Here is an 18,230-nt window from a genome sequence, read left to right as displayed (position 1 = left end):
TGATGTGGAGGGTTGTGGGGGAGCTCCCCTCACCGCCCGCAGCCCCCCGCCCTGCAGCGGCGCGGGAAGTTCAGTGAATGACTGGGGGAGGGGACCCTAGGAGGCAGGGGCGCTGGGGGTGCCACGCAGGTAAGGAGAGCGGCTGCGGGAAGGCGCCTGGGGGTGCGGGGAGTTGCCGACTTGTGCTACGTGGATGGGGCAGAAAGCGCCAGAAGGCGGAGAGGCAAAGGAGGCTGGTACCCGCGCCCTTTTCGGTTTAGCTTGCTCCCCGAACTCGGGAAGTCTGTACCGGGCTGCAGTGACGCCCCGGGAGTTGTGACTCTGGTCCTCTAGAGCAGCTCTGCGCTGGTTAGCCTCCCGGCCTTGCCCGGGTGAGGCTTGGGTTGGGCTGGCCCGGAGGCTGCGGGGACTGCGGAGCTGGACCTCGCCGGTAAAGACGCCGGCTTCTCGGTGTCCCCCGGCGCGGGTGGCGACGGCCCCGCCTCCCATCGGAGCGATCGGCTCGCGCTTTCCCACCACCCGCGGCTTTGTGGCCGTGCGCGTGAGCGCCTGTGAGTGCGCGCTCCCGCCCGGCCGCCCGCGGGCCCGGAGTGGATGGGTGTGCGCGCGTGTGTAAGGCCGCCTGCAGGAGGCGAGGCTGCCCTGGCCTCCCGCACCAGCCTGTGGAACCCAGCCCGGAGGGAAGTCGCCACAGCCGCCCGGGCGGCTCTCCTGCCCTTTGGCCAGGTCAGTGCGCCTAAGAGCTGTCCGAGTGACACGTAGGTGGCCTCCGGTTGGTTATCTAGTACGGGTAAGGGGCGCGAGAGGGCTGGCGAGGGGTGCTTCAAGTTCCTTGGCGCCGCGTCCCCGAGGACTTAGATGGCCCGGGTGTCCCTGCGTCCAAGGCTCAGCTCACTACTCACCAGTGACTTTGTCGTCCCTTGAGTCTAAGGAATTTAAACTTAAGTTTCCGTGAAGCCGCCCAGCCAGTACCGGGGGAAATGCAAGTCAGGGGAGGGACCTGGCTCTGCGTGGATGGGTTGATCGGCTGTTTGCTCCTGTAGGGAGAGTTTACTGTGGATAATTCTAAACTTTAGGCTTGTTTTTCTTTGCTGCCATTTGGCCTTTGATGTGCGGCATTCAGGGCTTGTTGCTGCTTCCAGCCTGGAGCCCTAGATTGTCTCTTTTCTCAGTCCCTCTTTCTTCCTCTCCTCCCCTTTTCTTTCTTTCTTCCTTTCGCTTGCGTTTTTTCTTTTTTCTTTCTTTCTTTCTTTTCTTTCTTCTTTTTAGTTGAAATCTATGGCGCTTTCCTCCTTGTAGGTTTCCAGCGAGTACTGGTTTGTGAAAAGTTTCACTCTTAAGCTATACCCACCGTCATTGGTACCTATTGCTAACTGCAAGTAGGAGAAGGTAGCTAGTTACTGAAGCAGGATCCTCTAGTCTTTCCTGCAGCGCTGTTTGTCCTTTTGTGTAAGTGTCCTTTGCTCACCTAACATGAAGTCAGAGGTCTGGGTTTCAAAGTCTTAGAAAACGGAAGAACACATTCTCTTGTCAGATGGAATGAATACCAAGGAAGAGGAGTCAACATTAGGCTTAAGGCCGTGCGCGCCACAGTCAGCCGCATGAACACACAGCTGTATTAGCATCCAGTTTCTGCCTTTGGTTCTCCAGATGGAATGTCATGAATAATAATAACCAGGGCTGTAGGTATGCGAAAGCGGTATTTTTTAACCTAATTTAATTTTTCCTTTTCTTTGGGCTTAAATTTTTCCTTTTCTTTGAGCTTAGTGTAAATTTGAGGAAAGAACTATAGAAAGAAAGGGAAGCAATTTGAGTCCGAAAGGCTGCAGAACTGCGCCTCCTCATTGGAGCCCCCCTGTACACAGCGTCCCCTAGCGGCGCAACCCGAGTCTTGGTTTCCTCATCCGGAAAATGAATGGGTGGGATGACTTTTGCTGTTCCATCCATCTTCCCATTAACTGGGAGCTGCTGGTTGGTGATTCCTTCATGATAGGATAGTTGGAGTTAAAGAGAAAGAATTAGTCTAGTGGGGGAAATGGGAGGGCAACAGAAAGACAATGGAATTAAAGGAGCCATCAGGATGCTTGGAGGGGAGGATCTAAAGCTGGAGTTAGTTTTCTCTAGTGCTTTTCTTTCTTTGCCCACGAGGGGACTAACAATATTTTCTTCTGCATCCTTTTTATTACAAACGAGTGAGGCTGCTTAAAACTGACATCAGGTTTAAGTGGCCCTTGCAGTCTGACCTCTTCTAGGCATCACCCTCCTGCCCTTCTTGCCCTTTGCATCCTCAGCGCAGGGGAGCTGCTGCCGACATCCAAAGCTCAGCGTTACTGTAAATGAAGGGGAAGAAATCACAGAAGTGGAAATTTAAGTGGCAGCGTTTTAGAGACTTCTGTTTTCATTCAAAGTATTCTCCCCAATGTAATTGATTTTGTTTTTCAGATTGTATCTTAGAAGTCGGCTTTTACAGAATCTGTTGTTTGACCTAGTGGGGCATTCAGGGGAAGAATAAATCCTAGACTCCGAGTCTTTGAGTACAGGATTTAACGTTTAGCCTGAAAATTGTGATTTTTAGGAAAAAAAATCACTTCAGATGCTTGGTATGAAAACTTGTACTCTGAACAGTTTGCACCATGCTGATTTAGCTGGGAAGCTACAACTGTTAGACTAATAAAGTCTTTAGAAGTTTAGTTTAAGGTCAAGTTTTTAATGTCTGTGCTTAAGGTTTGGCCTCAGTCTCTCCCTCCTTTGCGCCTTCCTTCTCTTCATTCCTCCTTGTTCTATCTCCCCCTCTTCCCTCCCTCCTCCTCCCTTTCTTCTTCCTTGCAGCCCTACCCCCTCTTTTTGCCTCTCTTCATCCCCTTCTCCCTTTCTCCTTGCCTTCCTCCTTCCTCTCTACCCTCTTCTTTTTTTTTTTTACTTCCCTTTCCCTCACATTCCTTTCTTCCTTCTTTCCTCCCTCTCACAGATGATACCTTCCTTGGTATCATCATGCCTACACATGTGAGGAACATGATCTACTTTCAAGATGAAGGATGATGTCATAAAAACTGACACGTAAGTCAGTTCTGGATTTGCTGACTAAGTCAGCATCTTCTATCTGGTTTCTTACTCATTGCAAAGGATGATAATTCCAAAGCCTCTATTGTGTTAGTATTTACATATTTGTTAGGGATGTGTTAGAATGTTGGGAGAAGATTTTATTTCAACAAGCAGCCATTGAGTTCTTGTAACAGATATGAAGAAGATGAGAAGAAAGTTCTGGGAAAAGCTGAAGTGCAGAAGGTGGAAAATACAGATATCTGTGGTTTAGATAGTGAAGAGTGTATGTGTGTTATATTGCTTCACTATATGGTGACGGAGAAGTCTTGAGAACCTTGGTAGGCTGGGGAGCAGAACCTGAAATTCCATCTATGTTGGGGAGACAAACAGCTTGAAGAATAGTGTGTGACTTAAAGGATCAGTGGGGACAGTGAGGACCTATCAGCAGTGGTTGTAGTCAGGGACCTTGGTGATAAAGAAGGCCTGTATGTCACTTTAAGGACTTATGGCTCAGCATTATTTATACCCAAGATGGATGAAGACCCCAAGTCATAGCCCTAAGCAGAGGGAGGTGAAATGTTTGAGGAATGATTGAATGCGTGTTCTCTTCCATTCTGTTGTCAACCCTGGGCTAGTAAGTTATGAGGCACCATTGCCAGCATACTTAATGTTGGTATACAAATCTTCTAGAACAATCTGTGTGTCATTTCTTTCCTCTCACTCCCTCCAAATGATAGCTTCCTTTTGGGAAACTTAATTTGGTAAAAAATGGATGAGGCTCATGGGTGACACAGGGCCTTGTGGTGCCTTTTGAATGTGTGTGTTAAAGTTACTCTGTAGACACAATGCTGGCTATGGGGATTCTTTCCTTTTCTGTTTGGGGGAAGCTTGTTGGCTAACGCTAACTTAAACACAGCTCTTCTCCACACTGGCTTTCTTGACCCTGTTTATATCTTGCATAGTATCCTAACCACAGAGTGCAATATGTGTAGTACAGACCAGACAGGATTATTGGTAGAGCAGGAATAGGGTTAAGGCCTCTTTTAAAGGACTTGGGGTATGGGGTGTAAAGCCCTAAGAATCCTCTATGGAGTTTAACTTCCAATACAAGGTCCTCGCTCAGTCTTGTAAGGTAATATGTATAGATTGTACTTTTTCATCTCTGAAGCAGTTAGCTCGTTCTATCTCAGGGGGGAATTAATCCTGGTGGAATTCCTTTAGGAGAGTGCAGGACCCCTCTCCTGCCCTCTGCCTTTGTGTCCCTGGTGAGAATGGATGAGTTTTCAGCTGCATGTCAAGCCGATTTGGGCAAAGACTTTGAATTACTCTTGGGTCTAGAGAAGGCCGGCTGCTAAGGAGACAGATCATTAAAACAGATATGGTTAGCATTTTATTATCTTCTGACTAGAATTTAAATGCATAAACTTCTACATTGCTTTTAATTAATTTATTTACTTATTCTCTTAATCTTCTACAAAGAATGGGGATTGAGGTTTTGGCATAGTTAAAAAAAAAATCACCAGTTAATTAATATGGAGAAGCCTAAGGCTGACGTGCTTTATTTGAGTGTTTCTCAAAAGGTAACGTTTAGTGCACGGTGGATTGTATTGAAATTTCTTGGCTCTTTGTCTCAGTAAGTTAGTGTGATTTCAGTATAGCATTTGTTCTTATACAGCTTGCTAGCACAGGGCCAAGGGAATTGTGTTAATACCTGGACATTACCTTCAGCCACCCCCCAAGAACTATGGAAACTTTAACCCTGAAGTTCACATAAAAGTCAGGGCTTTTTTTTTTTTTCTTCCCTTCTGAAAATGAAAGGGAACTATTTTAATGCATCCTTGGATTTAGGTTATAATTTATTTTCTTTTTGTGGTACTGCTTTAAAAAAGTAATGACAGGGGAGACTCTTAACTTTAGTCCAGTGCTAAAACAAACATGTATGAGCCTGAGTGGGGTAGGTTGGGGTATGCTTGTGATAGCACAGGAATAAAGGAAAATGCTTTCAAAGTCAGTCCCTTCCTCTAAAGAAGGAGAAAGGTTGGCTGGTGACATTTGGCTTTGGATTTCTGCGTAGGTTGTAACTGTCACTTAAAGGGCGTTTTGTCTGTTGTGGACATTCTCTGTGCCCATGCCTCCAGAGATGCCAGTCTCGCGGGGGAGGAGGGTGACTGGGATCCATTCTCTTCAGTAAGTTTGCTACCCTCCCTTTCATTTATGCCAGCTCTTCCCCTTTTCTTCCTTTTGTAACAGGATCTTACACTGTAGCCCAAGCTAGCCCAAACTCTGAAACCCAGCCTGGCCTCTGACACAGCAAACCATTCCTGCCTCAACATCCCTACTGTTTGGACGAACTACCACCATACCTGAATTTTCTCTCTCTCTCTCTATCTCTCTGTTATCTAAATTTGAAACAATGGACTAGATTAGTCTTCCTGGTACACTCAAGTTTCTTTCCCTGTGTCCCATTGATTCTCAAAACTCTTCAGTGAATTGCTGTCCCAATAATGGATAGTTAGTCCTGGCTCTTTGGTAAGACAAAGGGCTTTGCTTTTTACATCTGTGAAACAAGAACACATGCTGCTAGTATCTCCTTCCCAAGTCGAGTTTCTATTCTCATGGGCCCTTCATTTAATTTCGAAAATGGCTCATTCATTCATTCATGATCAGTAGTTTTTTGGTAAATGTCCACCCACACTTGGGGACAGTTGGAAACAAGCCATGTAAGGCCTCTTATGTGATGGAGATAGAATTCCAGCATAATCTCTCTCTACCTCTCTCTCTCTCTCACACACACACCCCAGGATCTCACAGTGTAGCTTAATGCTGGCCCTTAACCTTCAGTCTCTTCCTGTTTCTGCTTCCTTAAGGGTGGGATCCCAGCCACACAACCTCCATGCCCCTTCTTCTACTTCCTGTCATATTGTGTGACTGATGGAAGTTTTTCTGAAACACCTTCAAATGCAGAGGTACAACTTTCGAGTTATCCTTCCATTTTAGCACCTTCTTCCAAGTCCTCTCGGTGTGGTGTTTCCCTGCAGTGAAAAAGTTGGAGCCTGGTATCCAGGTCTTCATTTTATAAACTTAAAACAGTTCACCAAGATTTACCCGAGAGTTGTAAAAATGTGGAGCCAGACACAGCCGTGTCTTGTCTGCAGCCTTGGCTTACTTCCATTTCCATTTGGATATTCCTGCTTTTGACTCAACTTGTATGTTTCTTTATGGCTGTCTTCCTAGAAAATCGAGAGTCTGGTGTTTAATTTTTAAGGTCTTATTGAGATCACTTAAGGTTGCAAACACTATAGAGAGCATCTGGCCAGAAGGGTGGCGTTGTATTCACATGTAAAAGTAGGTGGCTTTTGTAGTTATCCAAACAGTACACATATTTCTGAAGTAAGAACTGAGACTGCTGCCACTTCAGCTACCTATCTGAGGTGACAAAGTTGTCATCAATTTGTTCTAAAAACTTTCCATTCTTGGCCTTTGATTGCCCAAGCGTAGTATACCGCATATGCTTGTTTGCACGCATGGGTATATTGTTATATATTTGTGTGTAGACATGCCAGCATGTTTCTGTTTGTGTTCCCCCTTGTCTTAGCCAGGCTGTACCAGAGGTTGCCATCAAAGGTGACAAGCAGAATCCAGAAGAGCCTGTATGGGTCTTCTTGAATACAGCCTGACTTCATTCAATAGAGAGTTCTTGTCAGTGATTCGACTGACTGCTATGAAGGGGGAAACAGAAAACCATTTCCAGCTGTGTGACAGTCAAGATGAATAATGCCATTGCAGGGCGTGTTCTTTCCATAAGGGCTCTGCTGCCTCAAGGTCTCAGGCAAGGGGAGGAGGGGCATTTGGGAGCACGTGCTAGGCATCTGTGAGCCTTTTGTTAGGTAGCAAAAGAGGCACCAGTGGGAAGGCCTGGAACCACATGTGGACCAGAGGAGACAGGTGGAGTTATTCATTACAGGCAGGTTTCACTGTAGCAGCATTAAACAAAGGCTTCCTCCCCCACCTCCTTAGAACTCTAATCAGGGGATGATGATAAGGGTAGTGTGTTCTCATAATGGAGGAACACAGCTCAGCTAAAGCAGGGTTGCCATTTATCAAGGGGATGCTTACCTCATTGGACTATGATTTGTTGGAAAAAGGATTATTATCATGTGAAGAAAATGAAGCATTCATTCTGCCCTGCCTTTTACTGCAGTTCCAGCGAGAAGCCCTTGCCTTCCTTGCTGAGTAGACACAGACAAAAAGGTTCAAAGGCCAGGGCAGGCTGACTGACTTTTCCAGATTCCACAGCATCTGCTTCCTAGTCATTTTTATTTGCGAGCCTGTCCATTAACTTACATGCATCTGATATCTTAGAGTATTCTGGGCCCTCATGCATGGCTGAGAACACTTAGAAAGAAAAACTAAACAGCAGCCAAAAAAGCACGGGTCTTGCTCTCAATTAGATTATAAACATGGAAAGACATAGTCAAAGATGACTCAGATCAGGCAGCCAGTGATAAATACTCCAAACCAAAGTTTACACAGAATTCTCTGCACACTTCTGAGGGTGGAGGGAGCTCTGTCTGCCTTGGAGTAATTGATTGGCATGGCAGCTGGGTGCTGGAGTCAGGCCCATACCTAAGAGTCAGAAGGAAGGCCCAGGAGGAATGCATGTGAGTGACAGGCTTGGGGAAGATGGCCTGGATTATGTGGCTTTTGCAAATAGTGCTAGTGTGCATGAGGCCGATCTTGAACTGAACTCAGATGGTCATTCTGTTGCCATTAACAGATGAGGTGACAGGGTATGAGATAGTTGGAGTGAGGTTTGTTAGTTCTAGACCTGTCTAAAACTACACAGGCAGAGAGGTGTTCTCTTAGCTGGAAATCCGAGTTCGAAGCTTACTTTAGAAGGGAGCTTGCAGTGTTTAGGGATACTTACAATACACGTAGCGTAGCACCATTGTATGTAAGAGCCATTGGAATGAATGCGGGAGCTAGTGAAAACTTTCAAAGTGAAAGGATATACTCAAGGCTGACATGTGGCTCAGTTGGTAAAGTGCTTGCCTGCCCTGGGTTTGATTCCTGGAATTACATAAACTTAGGTGTGGTGGTTATGTATGATGTAGGAGAATTTCCGAGAATTCAGGGTCATCTTGGCTTACACAAGATTGTCTAAAAAAAAAAAAAAAAAAAAAACCAGAAAGAAAATCTTCAAAAGCTATTGTAGATATAATTTTAGTCTTTAAGTGTTTTTTTTTTTTTGTTTGTTTGTTTGTTTGTTTTGGTGGAGAACTGAACTCATCCAGGCATTCCTTGAGAATCCATGATGGCTTCCCTTCATGGGATGGTTCTGGGTTGATGCATAAGAAATAGTAGGTGGGTCTAGTGGCTTAGGCTTGAAATCCAGCAGCATGGGAGGCTGAAGTAAGAGATCACAAGTTCAGGGTTTACCTAGGCCCTGAAAATAAAGTATTTCATGTTAATTTTTTAATGTTGGCATAAAGTTCAAATGATAAAGTGAGTTCAGAGATAGCTAGGCAACTTAGAGAGACTCACAATAACAAGTTTAAAGAGGATCAAGGATGTAGTTCAGTGGTAGAGCAATTGCCTCGCTATGTGTGAGGCACCACCCAAACCAAGCCAAATCCAAACCCGTAAGAGGAAATGGTGTGGATTTTGGCATGATGCTCCTGTGTGGTGAACAGAACCCTCACCCCCACTTCAACAATCCTTTCTAGTTATGATTGTCTGAAAAATACTCTTAAAATTGTTGGGAGATTAGTGGCTAAAAGGAGAAACAAAGTTTTAATTAGCTGTGGAACTTGCTGTGGGGCTCACATTGTTAATAAAGGGCAATTTGAATCCTCAGAAGAATCTGGAAATCCCAGGACCCTAAAGAGCATTCTGAGAAACTCCAACAGGCTCCCATGGAGGTTCCAGAAAAATCTAGGGAAGTCACTCTAAATTTTAACTTTTTGACTGAGGTAAATAATAGGACTTGTTTCAGCCCTCTTGTTTACCTGGATTTAAAAACAAAGCAAAACCTTTCTTTCTTTCTTTTTTTTTTTTCAGAGTCAGGGTTTCTCTGTGAAGCCTTGGTTGTCTTAGACTTTGTAGACCAGGTTGGCCTCGAACTCACAGAGATCCACCTGCCTCTGCCTCCCTAAGAGCTGTGATTATAGGCGTGCTCCACTGCACCTGGCTAAGACAAAACTTCTGCTGATTAAGATTTTATTTCTACTTTATTACTTTGTCATGTCTCCTACATGGTTTGACAGAGCTTAGATAAATTCTTGTTTATTTCTTAAAGCTGTTATGATTCTTTAAACACAAGTTTATTTTGTAGTGCAGGTAGTACACACATTTTTGGAACCTTGGGGATGGATAGGAGGTTTCTCTGTAGTCTCACTACTAAGCAATGTTTTCCTGATGCTGGGCCTGCTGACTAACATCTGTAATCTTGGCACTTGGGACGTGGTGGCAGGAGGATCAGGGGCTCAAGGTCATCTTCATCTATATAGCAAATTTGAGTCCAACCTGGGCTGAATGGTCTCCCAAACCCAAATCAAAGCCAGACTTCCAATTTACATTTTTGGAATTATTTCTTGAAGCTCTTTAAATACTAGGGCCTACAGAATATTTAATAGCATTTTGTTTTGTAGTTAAACTGTCTGTGTAAAGTATTAAAATATTTCATGTTAAATTTTTAAGTATGGGTAATAACCACTATACATGATATGATTCACGTTTGATCATCACTTCTTCTTTCTGCTTGTTTCTCCTTAGTCTCCAGGGTTTGTGCTTCTTGGCCCACTGCTATAAGCTTCTGAGTTCTTTATCCCTCCTTTAAAAAAAATCTCTGCACCTGAGCTTATCTCCACAAGGACCATTGCTCCTAGGGCTTTCTGTTGACTCTGCCTAGAAGGTTTTCTCCGCAGGTATCCAAATGCTTGCTCTCATCACATCTTCTCTCAAAGGTCACTACCTTCTCGGTGCGGCCTTCTCTAACTCTTGCCTGTAAAACTGAATGATCTGCCCCGTGTGTCAAGCTCGCCTCATAGTCCTTTCTTCACTGTATTTCTGACTTCTTAGATGAGGAAAAATACTTTAATTTTTTTTTATTTTATTTTCTGCTGTTTCCACAGTGCTTGGTGCAATATACTGCACACGGCAGAAACTTTTTTGAATAAAACATCGAATGAATTTAATTATGATAAATACCTGAATAAATTAAAATGTATTTGTGGTTATTGAGTATGCTAGAATAAATAAGATATTGTCTTGACTTCATGATATTTACAATCCAACAAAGAAGGAACTGGCCTTTGGGGACTTACTGTGTTAGGGTGGAAAAGGACAGTGGAAGAGGCAGGGCTGACATTGTTTCTGAGATGGAGGAAAATGTGTCTGTCTTCAACTTGAAGGGTGAGCTGAGTTAACTGAAAATGAGATGTGGGGGTGGGGGAAGAAGGGAAGGTTGAAGACAAAAAAGGCTGGTTCCTGAAAGAGAAACAAACAAACAAAAAACAAGTGGAACTCAGGTTTTTGTTTTGTTGAAATAAAGTCATTTGTTCTAAATGATGAAATAATGTAAGGATAGACATTTGTTTGCTAGTTTGTATTTTTGATGAGCAGTGCTTTATTTTAAGTACTTTTGAAATCATCAGCAGTATTTCTATCTTAAATTTTGAGGGGCTGTATTTCTATCTGTATTTCTATCTTTAATTCTTGAGGGAGGAGGGATTGTCCATTTGAAAGTGGGAATGTAAGCACACAGTAGTAGTAGCTTAAACTCAGTGTCTGTTAGATGATCAGTCTGTAGACTGTAAGCCTAAATTTTCTGTTTTATGCTGCTGCTCTTTGCTGTAAAAGTTAACACAGTACAGAGAGGAAGTTTCCCTGGGAGGCTCAGCAGGACACACTTGAAGACAGCTTTATCATACATTCTCATGCCTGTGGCCTTTCCATGACCAGTTTTGTTGATTCTTGTAAACGCGTATGGATTTCACGGTTTTTAAATCTGTGGATTAGGGTTTCTGTTTCCCGAGTGCTTGAAAGGAGCCTGGTCTTCTCTGGGTGATAAGTACAATATGTACTTATTAGTTCGGCCTCAATGCTAATATTCATAAATTCTAGATTCTGTTAGCTTACTTAAACAGTTAGTTATAGACCAGTAATGCCTCCTTAGTGTTTCTCTACAAGTGGGTCTCTGTCTCTGTCTCTATCTCTCAAATGCCAACTGCTTTCTAATTGTTTCTGTGTTAACTACATCATGTGGGCTATAGTGTAAAACAACCCTCTGCATTAGGAACTTTCTACCTTTTTGTTCAGCTCGATGTTGCTAATTCTTGTTGTTTGTCTATGTCTGAAATGACTTCACTTGTAGGTCTGATGTAATTTTATCATCCATGTTTTCATCTTATTTTATCATGTTTGCCTGTAAGCAAGATTGATCTGGATTTTGTTCTGAGATACCTCTTAATCGGGAACATTGCTTTTATTGTTACAATGGATACATTTAACGTTAATTCTTTGTGTGGGCTGTGTACATGCGCCTGAGTGTAAGGCTGCATGTATGTGCCTGTGAACACGTATGCAGAAAACAGAGGAGGAACTAGCTGTCCTCCTCTATCACTATCTACCTAACTCCAATGAGACACAGTTCTCACTAAAGTGGAAGCTTGTTTGCCATTTGCCTTGCCTGGCTTATGAGTTCCTAAGATATGCCAGTCTCTGCTCCATAATCCTGTGGTTACTGGTATAAGCAGCTGTATCCAGCTTTTTTTGTGTAAACTGGAGACTTGAACTTAGGTCTTCAGGATTGCATAGCAAGTATTCCTCTCCATTGAACCATTGCCCTAGCCCTTGATGTTAATTCTTACTCTTGCATTTCCTTCATTTTAATAAAAGGCTTTATAATATCTGTAAGAACAACCATATTCTAAAGCTCCTTCCACCAGACTCCAACTGTGTGGCCTCTTATAAAGCACATGATCTCTCTAAGCTCCTTTTCTGTCTGTGCAGGAACAACACACACACGAACAAATCTTTAGTTACTACCTTTCAACTGCCTGGCACACACTGAATATACCAGACACCATTATGGTTGCTGATATTGATTGTTTGAATCACATAAGAAGGGTTGTACTTGATCTCTGTAAAAAAAAAAAAAAAAAAAAAAAAAGAAAAAAAGAAATTTCATAAGTTTTCATCTACTGTATTTCTTGGTTTTTCCTTCCTTTCACTTTTCTCTTTCCCTGTCTTGTTTGTTCTGTGCAGATGCTGCAGGGTGATGTGGACACATCTAGTTTCCAGTTTTACTGGGTTACTCTATGCACATAAGTCAATGTTCAAACGATAAGTTTCAATCTTTCTCTGGCATCCGTCAAAGAATTGTGTGTGTGTGTGTGTGTGTGTGTGTGTGTGTGTGTTTCTTCTTCAATTTCATTCTTCTTTTATTTATACGTTTTACTTTATACCTTTTTAAAAAAAACCTTTTATTGGGCCTTAATATTGGGGATTGGCTTCAGGAACCCCTCCTCCCTGTAGGATACCAAAATGCAAGAGGTGCTCAAGTCCCTTTTGTAAAACTGTGTACTTGTGGCATACCAACCATCTCACTTCATACTTTAAACCAACCCTGGATTTCTTAAATGGCCCGATATTCCATATAAATCAATTCTATGTAAATACTTGATGCCTTGTATTGTTTTGGCAATAATGACAAGGAAAGATATGTTTGTACATGTTCAGTTGAGATGTAGTATTTTCCCCCCTGAGTGTTTTTTATTCATGATTGGTGAGGTGCCTCCTAGGTAAGCATTAGGTTTCTGTATTCTGTTTTTTTTTTTTTTCATGTTGTACAGCAGTTTTGCATGTGTTACTATAATCATTTGTAGTGTGACCTGTGAGGCTCATCACCTCTGAAGATGTGAGGCCTAGAGTTGAGAGGGAAGGAGAATGTTGACCCTCTGCTCGTAGTGTATAAATCAAGATGTCAGTGCTATGATGGCAGCCACATAAGAGATTGAGTGCGGAACTTCATTTGACATGGAAGTGATTCAGGAGTTCCTGGGGAAGTGCCTTGTCTGCAGAATGACCTGGGTTGACTCCGCAAAGGGCTAATCAGCTGCATATGCGTGGGATTGCACAGATGTGGACATGAATGAGGAAAGGCAATCTTTTGTCAGATGATTTGGCCTTTTTTGTATATGTGCTACTTGGTGAAGCTTCCTGTTTGTAACTCCCCCTCTTGCTTTTATTTAGGAAATTTCAAATAGGAATAGAAATGACTTTTGTTTTCTTTGAGATGAGTGTAGGTGTTTGTTGAAATAGTTTTTCAAGGTGGCCCTTTAGCAGATTGCTAATTAATAACTAGGATGTATTGATGGCTTGTTCTATTAGAAGCTAGATGAAGCTTTGTATAACCACGTGGTACAATTAGACTTGGTTGGGTTAAAAACACTACCCTATAGAGTAGTTACCAATTTAATAAGTGTCCATAATCTGTAGGAAATTAGAATACTAAAGTTAAGTTTTTGATAAGTGAATACCAGAAGTTTGGCTTTTGTATAGCTTCTTGGTGATTTTCATTGGGCAAAGAATTATCATTTTGCTAGGATGTTCATTTTGTATTTATATTGTTTTGGCATGGTAAAAAATTTTCCAATTTAAAAAAACTGTGTCAAGAATTAAAATATTATACATTATAAATCTCTAAAAGCAAATTTTCTATGGAGAGACAGGAAATCAGGACCCAAGTGCCGGCTCCTACAGCCCACATGGCTATGCCCCAGCCTTTCCAGACCTTGTCCTTCTCATCTTAGAGAACTCAGTGTCTGGTTTGCACAGATCATTCCTCACCCTTATGGTTTGATGGATCTGTGCCTTTATTGTGTTCTTGCCACTCAGTTTTAAAGACTTGGCTCTGGACCATTTAGCTAATCTCACCGAGAAGCTCTATTTCTACCTTTCTGTATTTTGAGCTTGGCCACCTGGATTTAAAAAGCAGTTTTCCCTTTAATTGATGAGGTTCAGTGAAGATGGAATGGTGTGATTATCTTAAATTTATCTGTTGATGCTTGCTTTCGAAAAAATGTAAAGTAAACACATCAAAGAGTGAATGGGGTCACTTCACAGAGAAGTATGAAGGAGCTAAGGAAAGACCACTGTCAGTTTAATAACTATTCCATGGTTTAGCAAGCTTTCAGAGGGTAGAAGCCTATGGGTAGATCAAAGGTATCTGCAAATTGTCGTTTTCCCTTTTTCTAGTCATCTTTATGGCATTGAAATTGACAACTATATTGAAGTGTAACTGTGTTTACTTAAAGAGTACCATATGATAAGTTGATACTGAGGAATGATCACTCCAATCTGTGAAGCTAGTTAACATGTCCAACATCTTACTTATTCAGTTATTTGGGTTTGGAGGGTTGGGGTTAGAATACCTATGACCCACTTCTGAGCATATTTGAAGTATAAAAGACTATTATTGCTTTTACTATTATTTTTACTTTTGTTATTTTGAGACAGGGTCTCAAATAGCCCAGGCTAGTCTTGAACTCACTGTTAAGGTAAGGATGACCTTGAACTCCCAATTCTCCTGCTTATACTTCCCAGGTGCTGATATTACAGGCATGTACCACTATGTCCATTTATAAGATAGTATTAACTACAGTCACTATGTTGCTCATCAGGTCTGCAAAACGTAGCCATTTCACAACCAATACTTGGTAGCCCGTGGCCGCCATTCCCCCATCTCTACCCATTGGTAGCTTTCCTTACCAATGTGTTAAATCAACTGATTTAAATATGCCTAAACATCATTTTTTTTGTCATTGAAGTCATTCAGTCTTTCACATTGACATATTGCAATATGAATATTTTATTATATTTCTCTTTTGTTATTTAGAAATTGAGGGAGAAAATAAGGCATAAGCCTTTTATATTTAGATTCTACCTAGGTAATTTCTCATTTATATATTTATTCTGGAAGTCCAGGCAACTGAGGCTTTAATGTAATGTGTTTAGGGCTGATTCATCAGCATATATTCCTTGTTTGCTGTTCTGTCCTTAGGCCGACTGATACATGGTAATAAGATAGTTCTCCCGGCTCTCAATCTGGAGCACAGGTACCAGCAGTGTTTGGGATCAGATGAGGCATTGGTTCAGGCAGGTAACAAGCATGAGTGTTGTTTCAGGCTAATACCAAAGATAGGTTGGGCCAGGAGTGGGTTTTGTCTTGTGGCTAGTTCTGGCTTATGGCAGACAGAGACAGGATGAATACAAAGAACTCCCATGAGCTGTGAAGATTCTAAGCCTGAGCAAAAAGCAGTGTAAATGAAAGACTACAGCTTCCTTGAAAGAAGTTATTTTTAGAATTGGAAGCCACAGGTGAATGTCTTGGTTCTAAGCGATCTCACACTGAAGCAGTTGTTAGACAATAGATACTCAAGGAAGTCCTGGCTACTTAAGCATTTGGCTGTTTCTAAACAGAGGGCCACAAATCTCAAATCCTCATCTGAATGAGTAACATTTTCCTTGTAGTAGGAATTGGAGCTTTCATGCTTACTACCAATGACCTGTATGTAGTAAAATGTATTCAGCCTTTGATATGAATAAAGTTTCTACCCATCCACAGGATTGAAGCTCTAATTCCCAACATATCTATCTGTGTTTGGGTCTAGGCTCGGGGGGGGGGGGGTAGCTGACATTAAGAGAGGTCATGTGAGTCGAGCTTCAATCCAATAGGATCTGTGGTCTTTTAGGAACAGGGGTTCTCTCCATAAAGGTGCACTGAGGAAAGGCTCTGTGTACACATGGAGAGTGTGGTCAAAGCCCACAAGGGAACAGGCAGCACAGTCAGCCATGCTGTACACTGATCTTCAGTTTCCAGATGGATCTTTGCAAAAAATACATGTCTGTCACTCAAACCCCACAATCAATGACAATATTTTATGCTGGGCTAAGGTGATAGACATATTCTTCATAGATTTTGACTAGGAAGAAAAATGTTAACTCTGGCCAGTAGTTGTTGGGGCAGATGCTAGTAGCTGGCTTTGAACCTGTTCTCATACATGAGGAGTCCACATCACTTAGCTGCCTCACCATTTTTCTTTCTTTTCATCCCATTTTAATGACAAAATAGCCCAGTGGGTACAATTTTCAACAAATACACTTCAAATGTGCAAAAAGTGTACCTCTACTTTGAAATTATTTCAGCCGTGGCAACATGTTTGGAACAGAATTTTAGTAGCTTGATAATAAGCCATTAAGTTGTTTAATAGTTCATTTAACCATTGTGCTGCCTAGTTTTATGTCAACTTGACATAACTAGGGTCATCAGAGAGGAGGGAAACTCAGTTGTGAAAATGCCTCCATGAAATCAGGCTGTAGGCAAGCCTGTAGGGCATTTTCTTAATTAACAATTGACGTGGGAAGGCCAGCCTGTTGTTGGTGTCACCATTACTGGGCTGGTGGTACTGGGTTCTACAAGAAAGCAGGCTGAGCAAGCCATGGGAAGCAAGCCAGTAAGCACCATTTCTCCATGGCCTCTGCACTGGCTCCTGTCTCCAGGCTTCTGCCTTTTTTGAGTTTCTGTCCAGGTTTCCTTTGATAATGAACAGTGATGATGAAGCATAAGCCAACATAAGCCTTTCCTTCCTAAGTTGCTTTGGTCATGGTGTTTCATCACAGGAATACTAACTCTAAGACAACCATCATCTTACTTTTTTAAAGGTGTTGTATTTTCCATTTCTTTACCATCTTAAAAAAAAAAACATTTCAGTCACAGTTTTCTGTATAATTTTCTTACATTATGTATGACTGGACTCACTAATCTGAGAGCAATAGCACTGGTTTTCAAGTAGACAAAAGTATCCTTGAACCTTTTAACTCACTGTAGAAAATAAAAAGCATGAGAAAAAGGAAGCCATTGGCAAGTTTATGGGATGTTTTCTTCTACTATTTCTCTAACTGAAATATTTGCTAGGCATAAGCATTTTCCTCCTCCCGCTTCAGCATGGTGACATGACTAGAAGGGACTTACTTTGGCTCAGTGGCTGTTCATTCCTGCTTAAATGTGGGAAGCTTTTTCTGTTCTTCAGATAGTTTCCTCTCTCTCTCTCTCTCTCTCTCTCTCTCTCTCTGTCTCTCTCTCTGTGTGTGTGTGTGTGTGTGTGTGTGTGACTAAAGCTTGGGCTTTATAAACCACAGCCTCTGGGACTCAAACTCCAGTCCTAGTGCTGGCAAGAGGAACACTTTCTGGACTGAGCCATATTTATAACCTCTCAGGTGATTTCTTTAGAGTGTGGTCCTGGCTACAGAATTTGTTTGTCAAACTGTAAAGACAGCTTTTACTACCCAGTGATAGTAATGACAACACTGATGTCTAAGATAATGCTCACACTTCATATCTCATGCAGCACAGTCAGAGTGAGAACAGGTTCTTGTGAGCAGAACGTGCACCTAGAATTTGGAAAATGATTGGAACAACAGGAAATTTTATGATTAGTGTGTCTTTGGATGGCACTGAGGGGAAGGTGCCTAGACTTCACTGGTAGATGCTCTGCCATGGTACCCTACTGCTTTGCAGCCTAAATGAAAGCATTTCCAGCCTTTTATTATTTTTTAATTTTTATTTTTTTGGTCTTGTGCCCTTTGAACTCACTGACTTTAATCATGAGAAGTTTTAGGATCTAGCTGGATTCATTTATCAGCTGATGATGGAGTATTCCTCACGAGTGTTTCTGTGACATAATGGATTAGATGCTTAAAAATGGGACAAGTACTGTAAGTTAAATACTAAAGAGTTAAAACTAACGCCTGTTTGTACCTGTTTGGTGCATATTTTTCATGGTAGTGTGCATCAGCTTCGTTTTCCTCCAGCCTTCTTTTCCTGCAGCCTCGTTTGCACATTAAAACAAGTCTCTTTGGAACTACTTCACCCTTTCATGCGTTACCAGGAGTAGTCACAGCAAACACAAACTGGACATCCAATAAATGATTCTCAGACAGACAAAGTTGATAAAATAGACTGTCTTCATGAACTCCAAAACAATAGGAGTGAGAACTAAATGAAAACATGGTATAATACTTGAGAGAAATTTGAAATTAGTTATGTATGTATTTTACTACTGAATATAAAAAAATTTAATGAGCATGGAAGGAAAGGTAGAATGAGGAAGTGAAAGTGTAAACTT

At 42.0% G+C, this 18,230-nt stretch overlaps 1 protein-coding gene across 1 annotated transcript in view; it reads left to right on the top strand.

The window, feature by feature from the left end:
- The first annotated feature begins 389 nt into the window (after positions 1-389).
- The window catches only part of Lpar1 (lysophosphatidic acid receptor 1), a 121,982-nt gene continuing 104,141 nt past the window's right edge, over positions 390-18,230 (top strand). The window contains exon 1 of the mRNA XM_021646694.2: positions 390-726. The gene's annotated coding sequence lies outside the window, so the exon portion shown is untranslated. The remainder of the gene's footprint in view (positions 727-18,230) is intronic.

This window comes from Meriones unguiculatus, chromosome 3, assembly GCF_030254825.1.
Source record: "Meriones unguiculatus strain TT.TT164.6M chromosome 3, Bangor_MerUng_6.1, whole genome shotgun sequence".
NCBI lineage: Eukaryota > Metazoa > Chordata > Mammalia > Rodentia > Muridae > Meriones > Meriones unguiculatus.
This window is presented reverse-complemented; position numbering and strand designations above follow the sequence as displayed.